Here is a 6,784-nt window from a genome sequence, read left to right as displayed (position 1 = left end):
AGGATTTACTGATGTATTCGTACAAGAGCTACATGTTAGTAGAGTCTTGCGGATCAATAAGGAGATGTCCATAACCCATCTTGGGAAGCTATACGAATATTTTAGGAAATTCACTTCTTGACTCCTTATCGTGTGTCCGCATTGCTATGAACCTTGAATATGTTCTTTGACTCTATTATGTCCCTAACAAATGATGCAAGGTGGGTGACATTATCGATGGAGGTAGATGAGACTTTAGCATACCTTTCTAGAGTTTTAGTATAATACCGAACTAGAGATGAATATAAAAAATTTTCAACATCACCCAAAAGGATTTAGGGTCAGCTTAGGCTTTAGTTGAGCTTATGACTACTTTATCCCTTTGAGGTTAAGCATTGGGGATCCGAGTCATGATTGTAAATACCTCTCAGCCATGGATAGTATTTCCATCATCGACATTACTTAGGCCCGAGTTGGATTTGTTGGTGTTCATTAGAGTTCTTGACTAGTTTTTGATTACGAGATTGGGTTTATTGAGTGGGCCACATATATTTTTATGCTATATCCTTCAGAGAGGACTTGGTACATGAATTTGTTAAAGTACTAGGATTGATACTCCACTTAGCGTTGGAGCATATAATAGTCATTGGGTCTTCCTCCTCTCAGATTTTTTATTAAGCGAAGGCCAGAAGAAGAGCATGTATTGAGACAATGGAGGTGGTGGAAAGAGGCCATGCCATTAGTATAGTGCTATTAGTATATTGTCTAAGAGCTTATCTCGGTTAGGGTGAGATACGACATGGGTTCTGAGAGCGTCCCAAATGTTAGTGATCGTGCGGAGTTAGTATGTAATCCCCGCCAACCTAGAGTTCCCAAGATAGGCTATGATTTTGGGAAATATGGACATTATAAGAGAGTATGCCCTCAGTGCCAGTTGGATAGCCATATGGGCTTAGTTTATGTTGCTCTCTAGGATTGGAGCTTTAGGAGTTTGTTACTACTGCAGAAATATTGATTATTGGTTTAGAGAGCTTCTCCGACATGTGATTTCTACTAATTTAGGTGATTCATATCAGCCCCATAATGTTGTGGCATCTTCAGTTAGAGGTAGTGCGCTTGGAGCCTTAATTGAGGACTTAGCCGGTCAGTTTGAGTTTGGACTTGTTTAGATTTATTCTTTTTTTCCTGTCAGGTATGTGATTCAGATTTCACCATGATAGGTGTGCTTTTATTTCCCGTATTTATCTTTTATTATGTGTATTAGGGTTTTCATACCCATTGATTATTATATGCTTTGATGAGTTCATATGTGTTAATGTGTGCCTTGTTATTAAATTCATGATTATGTGACTACACCATGGTTAATTTCTTTTAGTAATGGATGGATGTGTTCATGGATCACAAAATCTTGCAGTATGTGTTTTTGTAGAAGGATTTGAATTTGCATCAGAGAAGATGGTTAGAATTATTAAAAGATTATGATATGAGTGTTTTGTACCACCTGGGCAAGGATAATGTAGTAGCACATGCCATAAGTAGATTGTCTATGGGTAGTGTTACTCAAGTTGAGGATGATAAGAAGAAGTTGGTTAGGGAAGCTCATCAGCTTGCTAGATTAGGTGTTCGTTTGGTTGATTCAGCTGAGGGTAGTGTATGGGTTCAAAAGAGTTTGGATTCTTCTTTGGCTGCAGAAGTGAAAGAAAAGTAAGATAGGGATCCCAATCTGGTAAAATTGAAGGAGTCGGTCAGAGACTAGAAAGTAAAGGTTTTCTCCCTAGGGGGAAATGGTGTGTCGTATTTCTAGGGTAGACTATGTGTGTCGTATGTTGATAAGTTGAGATAGTAAATTCTTACAGAGGTACATGGTGCGTGTTACTCGATCTATCTAGGGGCCATGAAGATGTACCACGATCTTTGGAAAATCTACTGTGGAGTAGAATAAAGAGGGAGCTTCAGGAAATCTAAGTGAGTCACTTATCAATAGGTTAAGATTGAACATCAGAAGCCCAGTGGGTCTATGTAGGAGTTCAGTTTTCCCACTTAGAAGTGGAAGGAAGTGAACATGGATTTTGTGACAGATTTGCCTCGTACTCGTTTTCTGCATGATTCAATTTAGGTTATTTTGGACAGTATGACCAAATCAGCCTATTTCTTACCAATTCATACTTCTTATTTAGCTGAGGACTATGCCAAGCTCTATATTAGAGAGTTGGTCAGGTTACACGGTGTTGTATTATCTATCATCTCAGATAGAGGTACTCAGTTTACCTCTCACTTTTGGAAAGCCTTCCAAAAGGGTCTTGGTACCCAAGTTCACCTCAGTACAGCCTTTCACCTTCAAATAGATGGTCAGGCAGAGAGGACCATTCAGACCTTTGACGATATGTTGAGAGCGTGAGTTGTTGACTTTAAAGGTAATTGGGATGACCATTTGCCTTTGATTGAATTCGCGTATAATAACAATTATCATTCCTATATTCAGATGGCTCTGTTTGAGGCTCTATATTGAAGGATATGTAGATCTTCGATTGGTTGGTTTGAGATACGATAAACTGCTTTGATAGGGCCCGATTTGGTGTTTGATGCTTTGGAGAAAGTTTAGCTAATTCGGGAGAGGCTTAGGGTACCCTAAAGCCGACAAAAATATCATGCAGATATGAGGAGAAAGGATCTTAAGTTTGTGATTTGTGATTTCGTATATCTAAAAATGCCTCCCTTGAAGGGAGTAAAGAGGTTTTGTAAGAAGGGGAAGCTTAGTCCCCAATATGTTGGCCTTTACAGAATTATGAGCCGTTTTGAAGCTTATGAGCTTGAGTTGCCAGCAGATCTAGCATCAGTACACCCAATATTCCATATTTCTTTATTGAAAAAGTACATTGGTGACTCACCTGTAGTTTTCCCTTTAGAAAGAATAGATGCTCAGAACATCTTTTCTTACGAAGAAATTCCAATCGAGATCCTTGATCGCCAGGTTCGTAGACTAAGGAACAAAGAAGTTCCCATAGTCAAGGTTCTTTGGTGGAATCAGACTGTTGAGGGAGCCACTTAGGAAGTAAAAGAAGATATGCAGACCAAGTACCCTCAAATTTTCTTCACAAACTTAGACTCAGGCTAAGGTAACAATATTTCTTAGAATTTCTCTTTTCCATGCTCAGTTCTAGCGGCATATCATTCTCATGTCAGTGATGCATTCACAGAACCAGTTCAGTCCTGTGTCATGTTTTAGACTCAGTCATGTAATCACTATTTCATCATGAATATTCAGCATGTAACCTTAATTCCATAGTGCTTTCAACTTAACCAATCTCATTCAAGGACGAATGTTCCCAAGGGGGAGATATTGTTATGCCCCAAAACTCTAAACCAAGGTTATAGCCATTTTTCAAGCTCATACGAAATAAATTATAGTTCTTTGGTAGTTTTATGAGTGAGTTTTATGTATATTAAGGCCTCAAATAACTCCAAGCTATTATACGAATTAAAATATCTTTTACCGATTGACATTTTGAGAAGAATGTTTCTATAGTTAACTTCAAACAATCATACCTTTTATTCTACTGAGAATTTTCCAGCTTAAAACCCACCAAAGAGTAGAAAATTGAATTAGCTTTCCAACGATACCAATTTTGCCTAAATCTGATACACGGGTGAGAAGTTATGGCACTTTTAGTGAGAGGCAGTAGCTCAACACGTTATGCCGCGTCGCGGTGATGGCCAAAATCATGTTCGTCCTTTTTCCAGTGGAGCACCACGATGGCACCGGGTCACACCAAGGGTCAATTTAACATTCGTCTTTTTCCAGTGGGGCATCGTGATGGCGCTGCATCACACCATGATGCCAAATCAGGATTGTCCTTTTCCAATGGTGCAACGCGATAGTACCGCTTTGCACCGTAGGTCAAAATTGGTATTTCCAGTTCCAGTTTTGATTTTTAATTTCCAAGGGCATTTAAGTCCTTTACCTTCACCCCATTCTCTCAAATTAAAGTAGCCCTCTTTCAAGAACAAACCCTAACTTATCAAACATTCAAGATCAAGCTTCAAGAATTCATCAAGAACTTTCTCAATTTCACCAACTAAGGTATGTTAAATGTTCATCCATGGGTCCCTTTCACCCATGGAGTCCAAGAATCTAACTTCAAATTCAAAGTTACGATTTTTGCAAATTATTGTGATTTTAAGTTATGGATTTAACCATGAATCCTCATGGAATTGTTGTTGTTATTAAACCCCACATTTTTGAATAATCTTGGTCGCTGATTTAAATCATAATTAATGATGTTGATGTTGAAATCATGCCATTACTACAAGCTTTAAACTATTCTCATGCTTAGCTTAAACTATGAATATCAAGTGTTTGCTGAAATTCCTACAGGAATAGATTTTGAATAAAAACTTTCACATTATGTCCTTAAAGTTTTAGTACTATTTTACTATTATTGCTATCGAGTCCTGGGGGTTATGAATACCAAAAAACATAGTTGTTTACTTAGTCTTAGTATCTTCATAATAGTTTCAGATATGTTATGAGCATTATCAGTTCAATCAGTTAAACTTAGAATAGTTTAGTATTCTGAGTCAATTCAGTTGGGAATAGGATTCAGCACCGAGCGAACCCAGGGATGGGGACTGACCTGCCAATTGAAGGTGTGACCTTTAGTAGCAGTCCCTACATTCCATAACTATGTAGCCAGCATAGGTTGAGATGTTAACCTGCGAGCTGAGGGTTGATCTCATAAGGGTACCTTCTAGTTAAGGGTAACCCTTAGTCCTTCGGGACAACACTTTAGTAGATCTACATAGCCAGTGTTAGTGCACGTGGCACTATACTGACTCCGTTCCAACTGGGGTTACAGGTTGGACCCTAAATTAGCTCATTGGGGCATGTTGGTTAGATGATAGCTCCCACAATCTCAATTCAGTATTCAATATACTTAAGTTCAGTCTTGTATTGACTATAGCATACAGGTATCAGTTACTTTAATTATCAAATTTTAAAATTTTAGTTTATAGACTATTTTCAGAATTGTGTTATATGCTTGGTCATGCATTCTCATATTTTACAACATTCATGCATTTATATCAGTTACCCAGTTATCTTATGCTATTCAGTCAATCATTATTCATGTACATGAGCCCATCCATATCAGCCTAACCCTATTCAGCATACCAGTACATTCAAAGTACTAACCGCATACTCGTTTCTTGTGCTATGATATCTCATATTATAGGTTTGGACGCTCGGATTCTCGATTGCAATTAGACATCCCAGCATATCAGTAGCAAAATTCATGGTAATTCCTCATATTTCGAGGACAGATTATATTTATTTTCATGTTTTTAGTTTAGTATTTAGTTGGAGTTAGTTGGGGCCTATCCCATCAACTCTTGGTCAGTCACTTTTAGAGGCTTTCGGACACTTCAGACAGTCATTCAGTTGTCATTATTTTATCAATTTCAGACAGTTATTTTCTGGCAGTTGTTTCTGGATTTATGATTCTGAAATGTTTTAGTAGTTAAAACCATATGACGTATTCAGATATTTTGTACATCTATTTTGTTGTTATTATTCAGTGCTCACAGCAGGTACCAGCTCATAGGTTAGCTTGTGATCACTTATGACCGTAAGCATCATGTGGCATTCAGTGTGTACTCTTGAGGTGTTACAGGGATAGTTCTGGCCTATTCATCATGGCATATGCAGATTTTTATAAGCAAGGCAGTACCAACCTGGATGAAGCTATGGTTATAGCTCAGAGACTTGCATTTTGTTATAATAAGAATTTTCATAATGTTATTATGAAATCTAACTCTCAAGTGATTATCAATATGATTAATAGTAGAATAAGGACTACTTGGAAACTGCAGCAAGTCATTGATCATATTCATGACATCTCTTACAAGCTTAACTGCATTTTTACTCATGGTTATCTGGAGTGCAATAAAGTAGCTGACTATCTTTCTAACTACGAAGAAAGGAACAAAGTGCTCACTATTTTTAACAATGTTAACTGCCCCCTGGTATGGTGAAATCCCTCATCAAGATGGACAAAAATGGCATTGCTAATTTCAGATTCAAAACAAGGAAAAATCAGTTCCTTATTAATGATGGTATCTCTTGATAATCATGTGCAGAATAGGATATTTTATACTTCTTATATAGCATCTTTTTGTATAGATGTTCATCTTTATAGACTAGTGTCTCGTAACCCATAGCTCCCTTATCTAATATTCCCCTTGAAAATGTATTGTAACTCTCTTCATTGTTGTTCGGAGGCCTCAGTCTATGTCCTCCTCCGCCTTTTGCTCGTTTATGATAAATATAGTAGACAATATGATCCATCATAATAAATTTAAAAAAAGTTCTCAAAAACTTATGTAATCTTGATCTAGACATATTTTCTCAAGGTGAATAATAATATTTTTGGTGATGTTATGTTCTCAACTCAATGGCAACTGGACGACTTGTACGAAATAGTGTAGGAAACTCATTTAGTGAATGAAATAATGTATTTGAGCTCCTCTGTGGTTAATTAGGAGTTCAAATTATGATGGATTGTATAATTTTTTATCATTTTATCCAATAATTAAAATCTTTGATATTTATATTTATTTAAGATATTTTGTTTTGGAACAATGGAATATACATGGTCATCGAATTTATGTTTGCGCTAAAACTTTGTTTATTCCTAGCTACTTCAGAGTTCAAAAATACAGAAATGGTAAGAAAGAAAAGGACCACACAAATAGAAAAATAGTAGCAATATCCTGAAATATTTTTGTTGCTGGGAAGACCCTCAAAAGG

Source organism: Capsicum annuum, unplaced genomic scaffold, assembly GCF_002878395.1.
Source record: "Capsicum annuum cultivar UCD-10X-F1 unplaced genomic scaffold, UCD10Xv1.1 ctg77497, whole genome shotgun sequence".
NCBI classification, from domain to species: domain Eukaryota; kingdom Viridiplantae; phylum Streptophyta; class Magnoliopsida; order Solanales; family Solanaceae; genus Capsicum; species Capsicum annuum.
Note: the sequence above shows the minus strand (reverse complement) of the source record.